Source organism: Eublepharis macularius, chromosome 5 (genome assembly GCF_028583425.1).
Source record: "Eublepharis macularius isolate TG4126 chromosome 5, MPM_Emac_v1.0, whole genome shotgun sequence".
Classification (NCBI taxonomy): Eukaryota; Metazoa; Chordata; class Lepidosauria; order Squamata; family Eublepharidae; genus Eublepharis; species Eublepharis macularius.
In genome coordinates, this window is record NC_072794.1 from 108,437,362 (window position 1) to 108,460,557 (window position 23,196).

General features: G+C 43.2%; 1 protein-coding gene across 1 annotated transcript in view; it reads left to right on the forward strand.

The window, feature by feature from the left end:
• The first annotated feature begins 1,142 nt into the window (after window positions 1-1,142).
• PACSIN1 (protein kinase C and casein kinase substrate in neurons 1) overlaps window positions 1,143-23,196 on the forward strand; it is a 59,652-nt gene continuing 37,598 nt past the window's right edge. Inside the window, exon 1 of the mRNA XM_054980276.1 lies at window positions 1,143-1,214. The gene's annotated coding sequence lies outside the window, so the exon portion shown is untranslated. The remainder of the gene's footprint in view (window positions 1,215-23,196) is intronic.

Below are 23,196 nucleotides of genomic sequence, written 5' to 3' on the forward strand. Positions count from 1 at the left end.
CTGTTCCTTGAATTTGTTAGCATATATGAATGTTGATGAACTGACGTTATTGCTGTGATGAGGCTGCAGTGGATCCACCTGGCAGATTGCTTCAATTGCTTCATCACGTCTTGCTCTGGGGAGCACTTTAAGAGGCACCTCAATGAGGGTTCTCTCCTACTGCAGGCACAGAAGTTCCTCTTGGGCTCAGCTCCCAACCCCACTACACTCTGTGTCCCATCCCTCTGGCAAGTACACATTCCACTGGAGAATGGATTCCTGCTAGAAATTATATAAAGAGCAGCTGATAGCCTTAATAAGGGCCTCCTATAGGAGGAATAGGTTTCATGGAATGGATGGTGGTTTTGCAGTGGCCACCAAAGCTGGTACTTTACTGCTGCACCAAAAGGAATATCTTGCCTGCCAGAGCCTGTGCCTTGAATGAAACGAACAACCAATCCACAATCAGGAGGTCACCACAGTGAAAGCCCTGCTGGAAGAGAATCTCCAGTTGTCTCTTTAGACAGTAGCCTGCTGGTCAAGAGCCCACTTACTAGTTCACAAAGTGTCTGTTTGAGCAAGATGACCCACGAAACGAGATATAGTTAGGAGATTGCTCAGTGAAGCTACAAGGCACACTAGGGTTGCTAACACTGATCTGGGAAATACCTGGAGAACAGCGGGGTATGATGCCATAGAGTTAACCCTCCAAAGCAGCCAGGGGATCTGATCTCTGCAGTCTGGAGATCAGTTGGTATTCCAACTGATCCAGGGCCCTCTGGGAGGGTGGCAACCCCACCATTTAATGTGTTGCGGAGGAAACACCACCCTAAAGGTCAGCCCCGGCATTCCCTGTGATATTGCAAGAGAGGCTTCGGCGAGCCTTTCCAATAGCCAAAGAGTGGGGGGAAACTTCTCGGCCAGCGTGACATCGACTGTCTTGAGACTTGCACATACTTATCAGAAGCAGGCTCGTGTCCTTACATGTCACTCGGGTGAGCATCACACGTGTCGCACGATTGCCTGTAGTCACGCGCGCTCGCGCGTGTCAAAAGAAGTCGGGCCGAGAGGGGCGAACCGGGGCGGGTTTGGCACGCTCTATCACCCGCGCGCGGGAACGCTCTTCCGAGCGCGCCTTGAGAGGAGTTTTGTGCGACTGTGCGCGCGCACAAAACGCTCGAGGGAGGGTGCGAGCGGGAGGCGGCGGCGGCGCTCGCAAGCAGGCGGTAGAATGCGTTGAGCATTACCCAGTTGCCATAGAAACCAGCAGAAGGAGGTGGGCGGCGGGTCGGTCGGTCGGTCGGAGAAGAAGGGGGTGGGGGTAGCGATTTGCCCGCAGTCCTTGCGAAGCTGCTGGTTTATTCCTTGCTTCGCCAGAGGAAGCAAACGGCAGGAGCTTGCTTGGCGCGGTTTGGCCAGGAGGGGAGAATTAACCTCTGGCTCCTCGTGCTCTTCAGAGGGGTCTCGGCGCCTTGAAGGACGGGCTGCTGTGGCGCCTGCTCTAAGCACCATTCAGAGCTACGCAGGTAAGCTCCCGCCCGTGCAAAATAAAAAAAAAATTGCTTGGGACGCCTCTTCTGCACCCCGCCCCCGCTCCGCTGCAGTGAAAGGGGATAATGGCATTTGGAGCAAAGGTATTTTGGGATGATCCTGCGGGGGAGGGGGTTGGGGGGAATCATTCCGTAGCTTCTTGCTCCGCCTTTGGGAAGGATACTTCGACGGGGTAATTGTTGGGGTTCGCACCTTGGAGCTTTCTCTGTACTTCGTTATTCTCCTTTCGCACCTTCCAAACATCTGCCCAATTCCCACTGATATCGCATCTGATACTGCATACAGAAAGGAGGATAATGTGCACTACTGTGGCAGGAGCCTGGGCTGGAGCAGAATTTTGGGCTGTTAACTGTATAGGCACCTGGTGAACAGGTCATTTAATACTGATAGGCATTTGAATGAAAGGACATTTGGCTGAGACGGCATGAGGTTACCCCCACATTACAGGGCAAGGGGGTAAATAAGATGGGGTCCTTTCCTACTCTGTTGGATGATGATGTTGAGCACACTGCAGTGATGCTGACCTTTGGAGCCTAGACAGTCTGCACCACTCTCCTCTATAGTGGAGGATGGATCTGCTCCTGTATGTTCTTATTGACAAGATTGTATTACTCATTCATGGTGCCAAAAGGTTCTCAAAGAGGAAGCTGTTCCCTCTGCCCTCTTTTTCTCTGCAAAGAAGAAATAGTGGAACCATTTTGAGGAGGGAAAGGTCCGTCACCCATCCCCTTTCCTTAAAACCTTTATGGAATTTGCCATTTCTGAAGAGTCTGTAGGAATTAGCAGGAGGGTAGGCCAAGACTTTCATATTGGGTCCATTATGTTACTTGTGTGTACCCCCTAGTACTTCTAGAGCATTCCTCATTAACCCAGGAAGGAACAAGCTAGATCGGGAAAGTAGATGGGCAGAGACTCAGGACCTGCTACATGTTAAGCTTTTCCATTCAGCAACATTTATTCTCAGACATCAAAGTGGTTTTAACACAGGGGGAGGCTTCTGTGGATTCCTTCTTGCTGCTGTGGTTATCAATATAGCACAGCAGTGGGGTTTCTACATGGCAGGTTTACCTGCAGTTTCTCAACTTCCTGCCTGCAGCCATCCTCTTTCTTCTGGGCCACTAGGCTTTTTGTTTCTTTTTTTAAATCAGCAATTAAATATTACTATATCAATATAAAGTTATGACACTCTTGTGTATCAGGTTCACTGAATTCTCAGCTTTCATTTTTAAAAAGTAAATCTTGTTGCAGAGATAGACCTTTCCCCTTTTAGCTCCACAATAAAAGGGACTAGAGGCGTACTGTTTTAAAAATGAAAGCTGGGAATTCAGAGAAGCTGGTACATAGATTATTACAACATTATATTGATATAACAATATTCAATCACTAATTTTTAAAAAGTCCCCTCCAGTGGTGGGGAGAGGAAATGGCAATTATGGTGACATGGTCAGGGAAAATGGCTGCCTTGTGGGTGGGAAAATCTGAACTTTCCCACTCACAAGGCAGCCATCCATGTGATCTTTCCTCAAACTTTTCAGAAAAACAGGTTTGAGAAAGATTAGAGAATAAATGCACCATGGTGCTGTGAGGAAGCATGAGAAATGCACTTCCTGACAGCATCAAAACTAGGACAAATAACCCATATGGAAAGGCCCAAGCCACATACTCCAACCTAGTAATCCATAGTCTAATTCATTTTGTGGAAGAAAAAAATCGTATCATCAAAATGGACAGGTAAACGTGTATCTTTCTCCTGTAGGCCTGCTGCAGTTTTGGAGAGACCAGGAGAAAGATCAAAAGTGATGCAGATAAAGTAGTACTCAGGTTCAGTTCATAGTGACGTAAGCTAGGACCACATACATTCTATCTGTGTTAGTGTTTTCTTGCAGGGTTGATTCACACAAACATCAGGTGGAGTGTCTGATTGAAATTGTTGAGGGCTTTACTCATCTGAAGGCTTAGACACACAATATCAAGGTTTCGCTTGTCTGTACAAACTCAAGTTAGTGGGTGTATGACCTGATCTCCATGGGCAGTTGTCAGCAATATCCATCACATATCCAGATATCTTAGTAGTCCTCAGCCTGTTTCAGTTGTAGCATCTTCCTGTATCCTTCATTTTTACTCACATTAGAGAAGCACCGAAGCCATCAGTGCTGGAATGTGAGGTGGAAGTGCAAAGCCTTGCCTCACAGGCTTAGCTGGGGGCTCCCAAAAGCATGCTGTAGATATGTACTTGATCTTATATTACCATCTAAAAGGCCATTAAATCATAAGGCCATTAAAACAAGAGTCTACATTTACCTAACTGTACAGCATTGCCCTCCTAGCTCTTTACAAAATCCCATACTTCTCAACTACTTCATTGTTAGGTTGGTATTAGGATTCAGTATCCCCAGGCAGATGTTGAGACTCCAGCATGCTGCCACATGGAGCCCCCTGAAACTATTTTTGACCACCATCACCACTTACCTATTGCACAGATTTGGTGACAGTGGCAGCTGATGTTCCTCCTCTTTGACACTTCTACCAGTTCTGTTGCTTGCCTATTTGCTGGCTGCCTAGATGAGCCAATTGGTTGTAAAGGCAATGAGGAGGAGGAGACACAGTGCACAAGGAGGTATTTACCAAAACCATTTTGCTCAAGTCCTGCCCCCAAGCCTGGAGTCAGTGTGCTTGGTCTTCCTTAATGCATATCACAGACCCTTATGTTGTGCATCTTCTGGCGATTTTCTACCAGATACCCAATTCTCTTTATGGTATTTTTTTCTGTATCAGTCCAAATTCTTTGCTCCTTTCCTATTTATCCTAGCACATTTATACTACCTTTATACTACTGTGAATTTTCTCCAGCTTCCTCCTACATGTATTCCTGTTGTGGCAGACTTCCCTCATCCTGTCTTCTTCCTAACCAAGTCTACAAGGTACAAATCAGGACAGAGGGATTTTATTGGTGAAAATGACAACCTTGGGACCACTTTTCATCATGAAGACTCTTAACAGCCTTCTTAGTCCTATATTTAAATAAAGATGGCAGAGTTCAGTATCGTCACTGTCCCTTTTCAGTTGCCTGGGGACATCCAAATGTCTTAGACACCTCATCTGTGGCATGATTGCAAGCTTCCCTAGGCAGAGGCCTGATATGTTTCATTTATTGTAGACAATCATATACATTTGGGGAACTCCATGGAATATGAGAGTTGTATGTGTTTGGAGATTATTCTTGATTTCCTACCTTAGTGAATAGTATGCCCATCTTTTCCCCACACACCCCAAACCAGGGAGAGGAATTGCATGCATACAGACTGCCTTTCTAATGAGGAATCTGCAGGCCTGCTTTTGGCTGCATTTGCAGCGTTCTGTTGCTGGCATCTTTCCAAGTGCTGCAGCAAGTGTGTGTACGAGTATAGACTCCAGTGAAATCACTGTGTTCTCACCTGCATCTAGAGCATTTGGATTTTAAAGGAGGTTCAAAAAACAAGTTAAAGGCCAAAAGTGTTCTAGAGGAAGATTCAGCCTGAGGTCTTGTAGGTACCAGACAAGACCTGACATCACAGAAGCAGTCACCTGGAACACAGATGCTATACCTACATTTGTTTTGAAGCCCTGATCATCCCTGCCTGACCAACATGGTTCCATTTGCTGGTACGGATATGTAGATGGCACTTACTTACTTGTTCAGATCACATAACTGGTTTCTCAGAATGACATGTATTTAGGTTGTCAGGCAGTGCAAACCTAAGCACGAGGTGTCAGCATCACTAGCTGATATCCTGTGCTTGCTCATCAGACAGAAAATGCGTACATACAAAACTCAACTCCAAGATGCAGCGTACATAGCAATTGCACCAGACTCCATAGCAACCTCACTACAGCCCAGTGGTTATGGGAAAAGCATACCAGCAACATCCCCATGACAACTATAGATGGAAGCAACCAACTAACCCACTGTGATGCCTAAACACCTCCCTGATGTCATAATGTCACAATTCATATGCAAAACACAACTAGGGAGAGAACAAAAAAATTCATGCACACACACAGTGTAAGGTGTTCCTTGGAGAAGTCCTGGAATTAACACACTTCATGGAGCTCTGCAGATATGAGTTCCCCCTCCTGCTTCCATGTTCCTTTTTGCCTGGTGGACACACAGAGAAGGAATCATGGCCACATCACCCACATGTCTCCACAGTTCACTTGGCAGAGGCAACCCCAGTGAGTGAGACCTCTTCCTCACAAAGGTTCAGGTTGTGAGGTGGGGCACAGCAAAGGAGCACCAGCCTTTTCTCAGACAAGTGGGCTGCAGACACTGGGGCAGCAAATGCACATTCACATATGGCATTCCTTTTATTTCCTCAGTTTCTCACTGAGGAAAATCACTTGTAACAAATAGGGGGCATGGGTTCAGATCCCAACAAAGGAGATGCTGACAAAAAATGCAAAACCTATTGGCCAGCAACAAGCTGATCAGCAGCAAAGCAAAAAGAAGAGGCAGTAGAACCCACAACTTATATGCTCTGTACAGTTCACATATCGAACTAGGCATACAGTTGACAGACACAGCATAGGGCATTAGGAATTCTGCCGTAAGCAACTCTGACAATAACAGCCACCATATATACTTGGGCAGTAAAAGGCATAACACAGTGGAAAATGCTAGATACAATATACCCAAGGCCCTGGTTCAAGTTCTGCTTGTACTGAGTATACATGTATTGTGCACCTTCTGTGGGAGATGCCACTAGCAACTGTTGAGGGAAGAAAGATTATAGAGCTAATATATAGTAGGCATATGTTGGTTGTATGTGTGTGCAGGGGGGATATTTGCTACAATCAAAGGTTGAAGCAGGGGGTTCCCCTCTTTTGTTTACCTATTTGGGGTATATTGTCTTTGCCTCCCCAGTTGGAGGAATTGAGGCTTCTATTTGGTGTTTGTGCCCTGAGGTAGTATACTTATAAGGATTCTGTGTTAGAAATATCTTAACTTTGTTCTCTTCGTTTGTTGTGTGTGCAAAATGTTGATTTTTTTTTTTTTGGCAAGAACTGCCCTTTCTCTGAAACCCCTATAAACAAAATCCCCCACGTGTGTCCTTTGTGTGCACAACATGAGGCCAGACTCCCATGCTGTGCACCCTGTCACTGGACAGAAAGATGTCCTTGCTGTGTTTTATATAGTGCTTGGGAGAGCTGTGATTTCTGCAAGCTTACTTGATATCCTAAATAAAATGTGGCACCATGGCATTGGCATGTAATGAGTGGCTAGGGGTGGGGGCTATTATATTTTCACTCTGCATAAGTTCTGTAGGAATCTTTAGAGTTGGACTAGGTTGTTGCTGGTATAATATTGCACTAAGGGCAGGGAGGAGTTTAGGGAGACTTACAGTGAAATCCCAAGCAGAGTTACTCCAGTTTAAGCCAATTGAAAGGAAAATTAAAATGTATCAAATTCTGTGCTCAGAATTATGCAAACCACATATATTTGCACAAAGATTCACTTTTTACAGAATTTAGTTTTTCATTCCCTGCCTAGAAGGGAGGAGAGGCATATGAACAAAAGGAGCAGGTGTTGTACTGTGCTTGCATAGAATTTTCTCAGTATCACAAAGACTAATCAAATTATTAGCCTATAAAAAAATCATGTTCTCTCAGCATTGATGACGTTTTTTCCTAATTTACCCACTGTAAATTTAGAAAAAAGTTGATGTCTTCTTTGCTACTAAAATATTTAAAAATACAGCATTAAAAGAGATTATTTCTTTGGAAGTTGTCGAACATAGACACTGCTAAATATCAGCACTGTGACAGAGTTGGGCATCTGGCTTTTGATAGCCGAGCGCTTCCATATCTCATAGTAAAGCTGAAGCACATTGCAACCAAGTGCTAAGTAAACCTCTCTAAGATTATTTTTTACAAGACTTCTCTGAAGGCTATTCAGCGCAGTTGGTGATTTGGTTTTGTGAAAAGGGATATACATCTGATATAATCTCTTTGATAATGACAAAAATGTAAATGAAACAAAAGCAGAAGAACCAGGACTTGGATATTACAAAATGCAATATAAATGCTAGGGCAGAGTTTGGTGTTAGGTGCATCCTCTCACATCCAGGGACTCTTTGCTTCTGTTTCTGAACAAGCAATTACAATTTTTATGCTGGTTTAGATTTAAAAAGAACCTAGTAGGTGTGCTTGCTGAAATCTCAGAAGCTTGATGCACTTAGTAACATTTCCAGGTTTGGGGAGGGGGGCTAGCATCATTTCTCCTGTATAGTTTTTTCTCCTTTTCCAAGGCTTGTAGAAGAATATCTGTTAATCGAACATGTATATGTAAATATTTTATTTTTGTTTTGTTGATGCACTATTTGACGGAACATAGCAATTCTGTCAATTAAAAAAAAAGCAAACTGGCCTCAATCAGTTCCATAGCTGATTTTTTCAAAGCTGTGAAAATGAGTATGATGTAATGGATAGATGGGAGTTTTGAGAGGGAAACTTTGTTTCAAATCCTTGCTCGGCCCTTAAGCCCCCTGGGTGGTGGTCCTGAGACAGTCACTGGGAAGATCATGTATGCTGCCACTCTGAGCTGCTTGCTGGGATGTAATAAAAGTGGAGAACCATGGAAGGAGCTCTGATTTCAAACACATCTTGAGACTTCTATAATTGGTTGTGAACCACTATCACAGGATGGGTATCCATGCCAGAAAATGAAATCTGTGGTGGTTTTGCCACATAACTATTACATTAAAAGGATGGCTAAATTGCCCCTCAGTATTAAATAGAAATGGCTGAGGAAACTCCCCCAGAGGCAACTGGCTTAAGAGCAAATAGTTCACAAGAAGTACTCGATATAAGGCATCTTTATGTGTTTTGTGCGTTGGGGGGGTGTAGCTTGTTTTACGGCTGAATTTGAGTTCTTTGTTTTTGCTAGCTGAGATTAAAAGGCTAAGCCCTCCTTTGCTCTGCCACCCACATTCTGCTTTGTCATCCTGCCATACCTAGACTTCATGATTTAACAAAGACAAGGAAGTACTTCTAAAATGGTGCCAGGCATTCACAATGCTTATAGGCTTTTCAGAGTGGCTTCTCCAGAGCAGTACTACCTTATCCAATAAGTTGTCATCCTACAGTTACCAATTGCTCTAGGAAGCTATTGCGCAATATACATAAACCAATCACAGAGAAGCTCCCTTTCCTTAGTTTATTTTAAATCTTTTAAAAAAATCTCCTGCCTCCTTATGTAATATCAACAGTAAGCTTCACTTGACAAGGACTGCAAGAGCAGAGCTTGTTTTGAATAATATTACTGAACTAAATATGCAAAGTAAAAAGCTGTAAGGCAGCAGGACAAGATAGGCACAAAGTGAACAGAACAATAGCCATAACCTACAAAGTTTTAAGCCTTCTGCACGGACCATTTTCGCTGGTCCTGGCCACATATTGCCTCAGGTTTTCTTCTGAATTCCGTTCACTTAACACCTTCAGATTTCAATGTGACATTTTCAAGGTTTCTCTTAAAAATTTTTGCCTGTACTTATCCCCTGATGTTTTTCTCTATGTGGTTTTCAGTCATGCATAATATTCCTTTTGGTTTTTTCCTCTCTGCCCTCTATTCTGCTCTCCTCCACCCCTCAGCAAGTGGGTCACTACATCCTCCTCTCAGCTCCTCCCTCCTCTTTTCCCCCTCTTTCCCAAAACACACCTTTTTTGTTTGTGAAGAAACCTTAATGACGTTATAATGCTGTAATGCCATTGCTATTGTATTGTGTTGGTTTGCTCCCCTGGTGCTGGCCCCTGACTCTCAGTTCTGAATCAGCTCAGGCTGAGCTCTGTGGTTTGGACCGGGATGTGTGTCATAAGTAGACATGGGCACGAATCAAAAAAATTTAACAAACCAGCAGTTCGTGGTTTGGTGCCGCCGACGACCCCGAAGTTGCGAACCGCAATGGACATTTTCTGTTGCCGAACCGGTTCACAGTTCTTGGGGCGCGGAACAGCCCCCGTGGCACTTAGAGAGCCCATATTCCCAGGGAGTCTTTTGCAGGCTCTCCTATAGCCATCACCCAAGTTTGGACAAGATTGCAAAAGGGATCTTGGAGTTACACCCTCTCCAATCCAAGGCCCCCAGGAAATTCCCACAAAAATCCAAGCTCAATTATACTCTCAGTCTCTCTCCCCAAAGGCTAGCAAGTGGCAAGCAAGAGCTCTGTCCCACTCCACTGCTCGCTGAAAGTGAAACCCAGCCTGGGAGCCCACGGCTATTTATAAGCACAGGTCCCATTGAGCAATGCAGTGAGGTCTGTGTTTGGCCATCAGAGCTGCCTATCAGGGTTTGCAGGGATGAGATTGGAGTGCCCATGGCTACAGAACACTCCCTCCCTCCTCCCTCCCCTGGGTGTCTTCTCCCAGCTTGTAACCTCTTTGCAGCTCCATGGTTGGAAGGAAGACCTGCTGATCAAGGTAAGCTGGGCTTCCATTTGGGTTTCCAGGGCAACAGAAGGAGCGCAGACAGAGTTCAGGCATTCCCCTGGCTCCGTTGCCAGGGGAATTGATTGCTGGCGCCTGACTGTCTGGCTTCCCAAACCGCAGCTGAATGCACCGAACCAGGCCTCTCCCAAACGCTGGTTCATTGGCCGTGGACAATCACGAACCGCCAGATCACGATTGCGCGATCGCCAATTTCATGGGTTTGTGAAGTTCGTAATGTGGTTTGTGCCCATCTCTAGTCATAAACACTAAACAAAAACGTCATTATGCTTGGTTTTAAAAAATAACTCTCTCCAATACACAACAGCCATGCTCCGAACAGACATTTTTGTTTAGTGTTTATGCACTTTCCTTGCAATCCAAGTTGTAGAGCCCCACCTAGGGTGACCCAGAGCTGAGAGGCAAAAGCCGGCACCAGGGAGACAAGTCAGCATAATACGTTAACGACATTACGACGTTATAATGTCATTAAATTTTCTTCACACAAAAAAGTGTCATAATAATATAATGACAGGATTAATTTGTGTTGTGGTTACATGGATCTCTTTTAGGTTTTCAAAGGTTATCTATGTTTTCTACGTTTTTTGGGTAAAAAGTTCTGTGTAATCACGCAGCACCAACACTGCACGCAGAAAATGTTGGGTTTCCTTTCACTTTCCTTTCTCTTTCGTTGTTTTTTTCCCCCCATTGCTAGTACCTTAGTGCTGGACACCTTTGTTTGTCATAATGTTATAATGTCGTAACATAATAACATGATTGGGCATACATGAAGGTGATGCCAACAGGGACGGCAACAATGATGTTCACACCTCAGCTTTATTGCGTGGCAGTGTGGACAAAAAAATGGCACCTACATCAGGATTAAACGTGACATGTAGAAAGGTAGGTGGCCAAAACGATTCTGATCTTTGAGGAGTGAACACTTAAAACTAGAGGAGTAAATTGCCCTTGCGAAAAAGGTCGTAGTACTGTAGGAACAATGTATTTTAAGTAACTGAAGCCACTTATCATAAGATAGCAGGATATCAGATGTAGATGATTATGAGTCATAGGCATACGGCTTTCTTATATGTTACTAGGCTATGATGAATACAGTGTAGCAAATATTAGGATGCCAATCCAACTAGCTAGAGACAGTGTGGTGTGGTGATTAGAATGTTGGATTAGGATCTGGGAGACCCAGGTTTGAATCCACACTGTTATTGAAGCTTGCTGGGTAATCTTGGGCCAGTCACACACTCAGCCTACTCTGCCCCATATGGTTGTTGTGAGGATAAAATAGAGAAGAGGAGAACAATGTAAGCTGCTTTGGGTCCCCATTGGGGAGACAGGCAGAGTATAAATGAAATATGTAAATAAACTACCAGCTCTTCTAAGTCTCATGTAGCTGTATCCAGCAGAGCTCTATGTGGTAGCGTATTGCCTGCCTTCAGATCAAAAACATGAGGGTCCAAATAGAAGAACTCATGCTTGTTCCTTATAAACACTTCTGTGCTTAAGTGATCACTATTTTGCTCTTTAGTATCAGCTTATGGAAATGGTTCTTAAACTGTGGGTTAGGATCCAAAAGTGTGTCAGGAGAAAGGGAGAGAAACAGGGTGAGGTGGGATAGGGTACTGTGGGGACCTCAATAGCAAATATGGATTTAATTTTGCATAGTATGCTAAATGGTCCTGAAATACAGCTCATTGCTCAACTAATGTTATATATAAATATCAAACATGACAAACAAATGATATACTTGTTCAATGTTAACTGATGTCAACTTTCTGCATTTTATGTCAGGGCAGGAGTATGTAGTTACTTTGCAAGTAGATCCTGAAAATGGCAGTAAGTTTAGATATGGGCCCCAATTCCGAAAAGTAAAGTAAATTTAAAACTGTATTGAAAGTGCATAATGATTTGGTATTTGATTTTTTTAAACCTTTGCTTTTGGACCTTCAATTCAGCTCTTCCTTAAGTTACCTTAAATTTATATCTCAGGAGAGCTTTGATCACAACCAATCTTTTTATTTCCACTCACACAGAACTTCAGGTGTTCTTTTAATTCACCCAGGATTTTACCTTAAGAACACATTCCCTTATTTGTTTGTTGTGACCTATATTTTGCTGCCTCCCTGATTCACTCAAAAGGCTTTAGCTGCCACCAAAAGCTTTTTCTTTAGACCTCCATTGAACTGTTAATGTAGGAAGGATTGTTGTAGATGGTAGTTCAACAGAATGGTTGCCGCATGAATGTAGTTGTGAGAGGGGGAAAAGAGATCTTTCTTGCTTAAACAAAAGTAGAATTTAGGTAGGTGTGATGGTTGCAGAGTTTTGATAAGCATTTTAGTATCAAAATAGTTCTTAATCTTGGTGGTTTCACAAATAATTACTTCTTCTTAAAAGTATGTTCACAGACTCGGTTACACAGTCTAATTTCCCACACAGATCTTTATAAGCAGACAACTCTTTTCTTATCCACACAGACATAGATTCATTCAGGGTTTTCGATACAGCGTGCCTGACCTAAATGGATTAATCTCTGTCTCAGATATACACAGATGGATTCAGGCACACGCACAGTTTGCCTTTCACTGAGAAACACACAGACTAACTCTCTCAGGCTCAACACAGTTTGCCTCATTTGGCCAGAATTTCCCAGAACCCCACACAGACTCACTGAACTTGGCAGAATGAACACTTGCTCTCAGAAAAAAACAAACATGGACTCTATAAGGCTTCACACAGTTTGTCTAACTTAACTAGAATGAACATTTTCTCTCAGCATACTGACTAAAAATTGCTGTTCACTCCACTCCCTAGAGTGCCACTGCTGTCCAATCAGAGCAGACTCCATTTACCTATATAGCCCCCTCCTTTTTACTTCAGAGGGCCTACATTTAAACTCACAGCAAAAATACTAAAAAAACACATTAGCAAGCAGAAATAAAATCCAAATTACAGGCAAAACATTATAAAGTAGAACACATAGGGTTGCCAGCCTCCAGGTAGTGGCTGGAGATCTCCCGGAATTACAACTAGTCTCCAGGCCACAGAGATCAGTTCACCTGGAGAAAATGGCTACTTTGGCAGGTGGACTCTATGGAATTTTGCCATGCCAAGGTCCTTTCCCTCCCCAAACCCCACTTTCTCCAGGTTTCTCCAGGTTTCACTCCCCAGATCTCCAGGAATTTCTCAACTTGCAGTTGGCAACCCTAAGAACACACTTATTGATGTTTGAGAACCACTGGCATAGAGGCAAAGGCATATCTTTCTCTCCCAGTGTTATTTAGTTTTTTTCCACACATAAATATCATATATCTGGAGGGGGGGTGGACTTGGGGATATCTCTCACTGTCTGCTCCCCTTGCATCCTCCTGCAGTTTCTGATTGTTAAGAGATCATAATTTTCCATTTTGTCTAAATCAGCAAACTGCATTTTACATTTCCTTTTAAACTGTAGTTGCAGTTTTGGTTTGGAGAGAAATACAAAGCACATTTTTCCAGTTCAAATTAAATAGTAAATTATGGTTTACTAAAACCCAGAAGCTTGGGGGTAGAGAATTTGTAAACCTGAAGCTTGCTTATGATTTGGCATTATATCTGAGACATGTTAGCTTGTTGTTAAATTACATTTTTCTGTGTGACTAAATTAAATGCAACAAGACCAGGCTACGCATATCAAGTTGTACATTTCTGTAGACCAGAGTAATTCAGGAGAGGATACCAACATTTATGCATGTGCTAATTTCAGCCTAATCTCCACAGCTATATTTCTGTCTCCACAGTTAACTAGAGATAGTTAAACTAATATTAGAAAGGGGGGTGGTTAATTGGCTTAGAGAGACTACTTAAGCAGGTCTGCTCAAAATCCTAGTCAGGGTTATCCAAGGGTGTTACTATATCCCAGGATTAAGGTTTTAAAATTGTACTGTTATGCACCTGGTAACAACTGTATTTGTCCACCAAAAATTGGAAATACCTATGTGAGGCTGTTTGATGAAGAAGCACATCAGATGACTATTGACTTTGAAAAGGAGCAGATTTGTGGCGCGACTCAGTCCGTAGAATATTGAACTGTGGTTAGGGTTGTCAGAAGGCTTCCCCCCCCCCAACTTGGATACCCCCACCCCTGGTTACTTACCTTTTTTGCGTTTCTTTTCTTTCGTTGCTGGAGTGGAAGAGGCTGGGTGGGCTGGCCAGCCACTCCCTAGGTGTGTGCTGCATAGCAGGTCAGGCTAGCAGCCCAGCTGCTCCCTGGGTGCGCACCACACAGCAGGCTGGGGAGATGAGTGGGCTGGTCACTCTCTGGGTGCACAAGCAAGTAGGCTGGCCACTTCCCAGGCGCATGCCATGCAGTACTGGCCGGCTGCTCTCCAGGCCCATGCCATGCAGCAGGCTGGGTAAGCGAGTGGGCCAGCCCAGGTGCACGGCAGGCCAGGAAGGCAAGCTGGCCAACTGCTCCCCGAGTGTGTGTAGAGGTGTCCGGTATTTCAATTTGGTGGCCCCCAGGCAGTCTGGCAAAAAACTGGACACCGGGCATTGTGATCCACTAACCTGCTAGAGACAGAGTCCCTTCTAGTACCATCTACCATCACATTTTTCAGGCATTATTAATATATTTAAAGGGCTGTTTAGTTTACAAAGAATATTGAATCTTTTTGCAGCTAAGTGCTCTCCTGCTGTCTTTCATAGATATGTCCATACACAAAACAAGAAAAGAGGGAAAGAGTTTACACTCCTTTTCTGAACCATGCTCCCTGTGATGGTGTTTTTTTAAAATCATTCTTTTTTAAATAGTATTTATTTGTGCAAAGCAAAAAATATATTAAAAAAACACAAAAACAATTTTAAAATCAATTATGACAAATGTGTACATAAGCTTCTATAAAAGTTTTCCAAATATCTAAAAATAAGTTCATATGCAGTTGCTGTCTATATGTAGTATATTCAAATGTTGATAAATTTATAAGGTCCTCAATCCAATAAATTAACAGCAAGTGGGCTTTTGTCTTTCTAATGCTGTAGGGTAAGTATTTGAGCAACTGTAGGCATGGAGGGTACATTTTCATTGACCATTGGTTAGGTTCCATGAGACTGGCAAATAGTTAAAAAGTACATAAACATCCTCAAAAATGAATTAATATTCTAATAAAAAATTAATAAGTCATGACTTCCTCCCAAAAGGACCAAATAACTGGACATGTCCAAAACCATATCTTAAGAGACACATCTTGTAAGTTACTCCAGCAATTGGATATTGTACTTAATCCTTTACTAAAAAGGCACTGTGGTATCCAGTATAACCTAAACATAATATTTTGCTGAATAAGTCGCAGCTTAAGTTCCATAGAAGCAACAGGTGTAAGACTTAAAGCTATGTCCTTTTAAAAATCATTCTGATAATCTATGAATCTTAAATATGCTTGCTTTAAAGTGCTCTGCACAGAGCCTTTCCCTCCTACCTTAATTATCCCAGACCTTCTTACTAGGAAACTGTGGAAAGGAAACAAAATGTATAAGAACATAAGAGAAGCCATGTTGGATCAGGCCAATGGTCCATCTAGTCCAACACTCTGTGTCACACAGTGGCCAAAAAACCAGGTGTCATCAGGAGGTCTGCCAGTGGGGAAAGGACACTAGAAGCCCTCCCACTGATTGCCCCCCCAAACACCAAGAATACAGAGCATCACTGCCCTAGACAGAGAGTTCCATCTATACCTTGTGGCTACTAGCCACTGATGGACCTCTGCTCCATATGTTTATCCAATCCCCTCTTGAAGCTGTCTATGCTTGAAGCTGCCACCACCTCCTGTTTAGGACAACCTTCTGCTATCTGTAGATATGCTCTATATTTTGAGCAGAAGAAGAGTAAGATTAGTTTGTTCAGGCACTAGGGAGAAGATTTAATAAAATGAGTGCCCACCCTCAGTATGAATAGAGGGGTTCCCCCCTCCTCCATCCTATATACCGCATCTCCATAGATAGTCAAAAAACCTACAACCTTATTCCACCTTTGAAGTGCCTATGAGCACTCCAAACATCTTACTATTTGTCCTTTTACCTAGAGAAAAAACAGTATGGATGTATGCCATGTATGTGCATCTTAAAACCCAAGCTTCTTTGGGAAGCACCTTCTAGTGATAACTTACCTGGGGGTTTCTGACCGGTTTTCTTTAAACAAGTTGAAATTCCTGTTTCAAGACATAGATTGTTATCTGGTAAGTGAATGAAGATGTGTTATACAAGAAAGAAACAAAGAGAAATCTAGTTATATTTTAGAAGTATCTGGATAGTATTGTGTTTCAGCCTGGACTGTTAACAAAATAAAACTAATTAGCAAGAGATTTGTTTTCAAATGAACCCCTAGGGGGTCCTGATGTGTCATACGATGTTCAGATGCAATTACAAGAATGTGCATTCTAAAATGCTTAAAATCAAGACAGAAGAAGGAGTATCCTAATTTTATATAAGAAGGAGAATCAAAATAAGAGATTGAAGGATTTATAAGTCAGTATAAAAAATGCAAGCCATTGATCAAGATGTTTCTCAGATCTGTCTGCAAACCATTTGCCCTGTATGAAACAGATCATTTGCAATACAGCTAGGCAGGGCCGGTGCCAGGGGTTATAGCGCCTGAGGCAAGATACCTACTCACGCCCTTTGCCCCATGTGCATGTGCTTTGCACGCACGTGCTCCGGCCCTGTGCAATGATATCACTTGTGACATCATCGCGCAGGAGTGTCCCCTCAACTGAGGTGGATGGCAGCGGTGAAGAGGCAGGGAGGCGGCCTGCTTCCCCGCTTGCTGCAGCACTGACTGGCCACCCGGCTTGCTGAGAGCCGATCCAAGGCAGGCAGCAGCAGTGAAGGGGCGGAGAGGCGAGTGGGGAAGTGGCCCGCTTCTGGGTCAGGGCGGGTTATCGGGGGCCGGCACGGTGCCTCCTTCAGAGTTCAGCGCTCAAGGCGGCTGCCAGCACTGCCTCCATGGACTTGCCGGGCCTGCAGCTAGGACAAGTGAATCCCCAACTCCTTAATTTCCAGCAACCCCAGGTCAAGCAGAGCATCAAACTAGACCCACTATTAGATGAATGAGACCTGCTTTTCTGCAGGATATTTCAGGCAACTAACTCTTTGGTAGACCTATTGCCATGTGGTGTGACTATTCTAAGTTACAGTTTTAGACTAGAACATTCTTTCAGGACTTGGAGAAAGAGGAAACTGGCTTGTCACTGCTAGGTTGCTGCAATGGGAAAACCTCTCCCACAATCTCCACACCATCCTAGTGCAGAGTACAGGGCACCCAGTCCAAGACACTCAGATGCCATATTAGCACAACAGCAATTTAGTGCTTGTTTTGTGTTAATTTTTCCTATGGTAGAAACATTTCTACTTAACCCAGCTGGTGTAATTTCTTGGATGAAGTTATCATAGACTGCCCCAGGTTAGCATAGAGGATAAGTTCTCATCAGAGCAGGCAGTCCTGTTCCTGAGCTGTGCCCTGGCAGACACTCTCTGTGAGGTAGATGCCTCAGTGCCTCCCCAAAAGGAAACTCCACCAGCACCGCCTCCTGAGCCTACAGGGCCCTCAAGCCAGGATACCCCAGCATGGACCCACCAGTGGCCAGACCTGCCAAAATCTCCTCCAGGACCTCAGGAGTAGAAAAGGCAAAGAGGAGTGTATGCCTGGCAGCATAAACCCTCCCTTCTGCTAAGAAAACTCCAGAAGAAAACAGCAAGCCATTGCTGGATCTGGGCCCTGCTACTCCTCTTGTGTAGAGGAGCTGACTCAGATTGCCAAATGAGCCTAATGCTGGACCCAACATCATCTGCATTGATGGTGGAGCCTGTGTGGGATCAGCTTATCTGCAGTTGTGCTGATGAGCTTACCAACCAGTTGCTTGAACTTTGGGCCCTGGTGGCTGAACCTGGTCTGCCAGGTACTGTTACTGGAACTCGGTGGTTGCCTAGGGCCTTGCTTCCAGCCTGATGAGCAGGACAGATGGATACCAAGTCTAAATCAGTGGATGATTTGGGTAAGATCTCTCAACTTTAGGTTTCTCTGGTGATAGGAATTACAGTTACTGTAGTGAAGCATGTAGTGCACACATTGAACAGCCCTATTTTCCAGTCATCAGTACAAATTGTTTCTCAATTAAGAGGTTGGAGAGAATTTTACAGTTGTATTTCCATTGTAGCATTACTTTCCATTTCTTGTTTTTTACTTTTAATGACAATGGATAAATTTGTGACATTATATTTGTGAGGAACACCTTAACATTTCTTTGTATCAGTGACTCCCTGCTATATGATATTCTTTTACAATATTCTGAGTTCACACGTTTATTCACCTTGCAAAGAAATTCTTTCTCTCTCTGTACATAGGGACATGTGCTGTAATCCATTTGTCCAGTAGCATACTGTACTTACTGTGCCATGTGATAGTGTGTTATCATTAAGTCTCTTACAGGAAATGAGATGTTTGCTGGTTTCCATATGCTCATGTATGCCCAGATGCATCAGATTTTTTTCAGGTGGCAGCTGGACTCAGGAAGGACTGTTGATGCTAGCTTTGTAACAAAACGGCTAATCCATAAATATAGTGGGTTCCTACTTTTTACAGGATTTATTTATTTCATTTATTATCCTACATTTATATACTGCTTTTCTGCTAAAGTATTCAAGTTTTATAGTTTAAAATAATGGTGTACAATTTAAGATAATAGGGATAGCAGAGTGCAGGAGAAGAAAGGAAGCAAATTCTGTTACCAACTCCTTGGCTGCACTCAGATGCCCTAACAAACAGGTTTGTCCATGACAGGCTGATATGCTGTCTGTTCCCATGGTTGACACACTTGTTCTTCCTCCTTCCTTGCTGCTGGAACAGTACAATCTGTGAAGCATGATAAAAGCTTTCAGGTGGGGGAAACTTTTAATCACATTCCATTTCACTATGATGTCTGAATGCAGGTGCTTTGGGTAAACAGGAGTTTATTTCAATTTAGAATTCAGGGTACTTGTGGGGTGGATTATAGTTTGCCTGGGCACCTGCATAGGGATGTCACGGTGAATTGAAACTTGATTCAGGGCTCTTTAAAACTATCAGTCTTCAACCATGCTTCACGTGCAGTGTCAGGAGCGACAACTCATAATACCTTCATGATGCTAATACGAGGGGGGAGGCACTTTCAAGAGACTTTCCTGCTTGTAGGCCCATCTAGGCTACTCATGTTAACTATGGCTTGGTGAAACGTCTGAAATGGCCGATCGGTTATGGCCCTTGCTACATCTCCAGAGGTTATTGCATCTTGAAACTGGAGTGCTGAACATATGGAAAATGAAAGCACATAAGCGTCTCTAAACTATTGTTTTCCTGTATATTTGGAAGCTCAGACTGTAGTTTGGTGTACCAAATTATGATTACTGCAAACCATTGTTTGGTTTGGTATCTGAATTGAGGCATTACCTTCTATAAGAGTTCCAGAAATTGTCAACTGTAAGAATATAGCTGGAGGTCAAATAGTTTTTTAAAATAATTTTTGCTAACATTTGTTGTTGTTTTTAAAAAGTCTTTTACGGTATTTGTTGCTATGATTAAGTCTTCTTGATAGTACACAGAATTAAGCTTCATGAGCCTTGCGATGGAGGAACTAAGACACTAGATGAAGCACTACATTAAGATCAATGAGCATATAAGAATAAATGAGATTTCATTCTCAAATGGTTGAAGATTTAAAAAAAATTATTAAAGTCTTTCCAAGAATCAGAAAGAATTCAGGAATACCGTCCTTGCCAAGGGTTGCAAGTCTTGAGCACATCTTTCTAAGGTATGTATTAACATTTGATTTATATGCCGCCCTTCAGGACAACTTAACTTCCACTCAGAGCAGTTTACAAAATATGTTATCATCCCCACAACCATCACCCTGTGAGATGAGTGAGGCTGAGAGAGCTCTGGAAGAGCTGTGAGTGACTGACCCAAGGTCCCCCAGCTGGCTTCAAGAGGAGGAGTGGGGAATCAAACCTGGTTCTCCAGATTAGAGTCCTGCCTTTCTTAACCACTACACTAAACTGGCTCTCACTGCTAATACATATATTCCCTCAGCATTTAACTATAAAATAAACCAGCAAACCAAACTCTCTTTCCTTCCTTCAAAAAAATTATCTCTTTACACATGGTTCACCTACTCACAGAGAGAAGATCTTGTTGAAAGAAGACAGTGTCACACTGTGTCAGAAATAATGTCTTCCTATATACCTTTGCATCTGCCTTGGGAAACATAAGCAGGCACCTGGTATGACTAAGTACCAGAGATCTCCCCCTGCCAGCTTCCCTCTCACAAAAAACCTCTTGTCTATATCTCTCTCATGCTCTGAAGCCCCATGAAAGAGTGAATCACTCTCTGTGCAATATGGACAACAGTAAGAGCCAGCAGTCGGATCATCACTTGATAGGGAAATTGCTTCACGCTGAACTGCAATCAGAGGCCCAGCTGTACTTAAAGACTGGAAGATAGTGTGGGCTTTAAAATGACTGAGAACCAAAAGAGAAGCATTGGTAGAGTCAGCACTCAGCAGTTCTCCATGCTCAGAAATCTTCCCCACCCCCATATGACGTGTGTAGTGATAGAATTTATCATTTATCCAAGTTGGAGAACCACAAGACTTGGAGGAGGCATCTAATTTACCCCTCCCCACTATTTCCTGAAAGTCTCCCTAGCCTCTCCCCATTTCCTGCTCCCTTCTGTCCTTCCCACCTGTTAGCTTTGCCTCAACTTACCTTTCTCTCTCTTCCTATCTTCAGTTTTCCATCCTTCCCTCCCCCACCAGCCTCTCCCTGGGAAAACTGGTCAAGTTGAGAAGCGCTGGCTGAGCCTAGCCTAGTTGTGTTGCAGGGATTGCAAGAACTTGTGGGAGGCGCCTCACTTTCTCCTGTACCCCCCTTCTGCACATTATTTCCTCTTCCCCTCCTTTGGTCAGCCCCCATATCCTCACCTATCCATGCTTCCTTTTCTCTTTCCTACCCACCCACTAGCTTACCTTTTATTTGCCCTCATCATCAGCTATATATTTTTATTTACTTCATTTATATCCCACTTTTCTCTGCAATGGGGACCTAAAGCAGCTTACATCATTCTCATCAATTTTATCTACACAACAACCCTGTGAGGTAGAAAAGGCTGAGCGTATGGGATTGGGCCAAAGACAACCAATGAGCTTCAACAGCAGAGTAGGGGTTCTAACCTGTGTTTCCCAGATCCTAGTCAAACTCTTGACTGCTACACCACACTGGCTTTTGTGGAGTGGCTGCTGCTGAACAGTGGGAAGCTGTAAGTCCTGGTGAGTCATGCAGGTAGCATGGTATCAAATCCTCTTGTTGCTCCTGGGCCAGCCCCTCTCCCCTGCCCCATGAGTCCTCCCTCAAAGGCCAAAACAATCCTGGAAAGAGTCTTCTCAACGGCTTTTCCTGACAGAAACTAGAGCTTGAATACTGTTGTGGATGCCTGTCAACAGCCACTGAGGGCATGTTTCTAAAAAGCTACAGATGCACCTTTTTATCATTGGATGAGTTAACCAACTCATTTTTTTGGTGTGCATATTTTCAGATTTTTTTGCAGACATGGGACTTTTTCATGTCTGTAGAAAGATCTGTCTTGTGTCCATGGCTCCCAATTTCTGGATTGAACAGATGGGGCCACATTGAGAATTAGATATATTGATTTATAAATTACATGTAATAATATTAGGGAACTGGTAGCTTGAAAATTTGTCATAAGGTCACATTATCTTAGCTGTGAAACTTCAGTGTACCCACTTAAGTAATGTGATTTTTACAGTGGAGCCAGTAGCAGCGCAAAGGAGGTTTTAGAATACAAAAACAGCACAGAAGGAGGTCACAGCCATTTCTCTCAGCATTCTGTGGTCACAACAAACAGAAAAGCTGATGTGCAGCTGGGAAGTCCAAAACTCCTATTGTTTGTCTGATACAACGTCCTCAAGTTGTCATTTATAGTCTGCCTTTCTCTCAGAGACTCAAGGCAGGTTTCATACTGTGAGATTAGTACAGTCAATTTCAAGGACATTTTAATAAACAATGGAATAGGGTATATAAATGAGAATTTGCAAAGACAGATAAGATCAATTATATTGGTTAATGATGTTATTTGGATTGTAAACTAATAACAATATTTCACTTTTAGTTAAACAGGTATATTCTAAGGGCTTATTTACATACATAATTTTCATATGAATGTGACTGTCATGGCTCACCACAAAGAATCTTGTGAGGGTGCCGAACAGCAGAGAACTCAAGTGTAGTTAACCTTATTTCTCCCCCACCCTTCCCTGCCTGTCTAGAGTTTCCTGGGGAGAATGAATGGGTTTTAAGTCAATTTAAGTCTGTGGTGTAATATACCCTAAGACTAGAAGTGTGTCTCCTGCATGAAAATTAGTGCTAGTTTAACAAAAGGAGATAAACAATGCAATCCTATGCAGAATTCATTCCAGTTTAAATCTATTGGAATCAGTAGGCATAATTGCATAGGATTGCACAGAAAATGTGCCACTTTTTCTTAAATGCAGTTCAATCCAAACTCTCTCTCAAGAGAACAGATTAATGTTTACTGGGCTGTGCAAACGGTCAAGATGCTCTTTATGCTACTGCTTATATTCTGTCTGTGGCAAAGGGAAGGCCTCTGCCTTCAGGGCAGCAGTCTGCCCATACATCAATTCTGATTGCATCAATCCTCCCAGGATATGGGGTGTGTGTATATGTGGGGATTCTACCCTATATTTAAGTAAAGCCCCAGGCATCATTTTCTGAATGGCAGATGGGTGTGTGCTTGATTAAATGCTTGTGATCCATAATGGGTGAGAAGAAGCAGGGGGTCAGCAGGAGGCAGATCATTGCATCATTCCAGCACAGCTGCATTATTATCCCATGCTTCCTCCAGTGCAGGGAGCTGAAGGAAGAATCAAGGAAGAGAGCACAGGGGCTTGTCCATTCCTTGTAGGCTTTCTTGCAGGCACTGGTTTACATATGAAGGAGAACTACAAGAGGAATACGTCTAGCATCAGAGAATGGTTGTCAAAGGCTGTGTGCTATTCCAAAACATTTTATGATCAAGAAAGACTTGAGGCTGTTTTTACCTGCAGTTGTGTATGACAGTCCCCCAAAGCCTTATTCTAGGGCAGTGTGTGCCCATT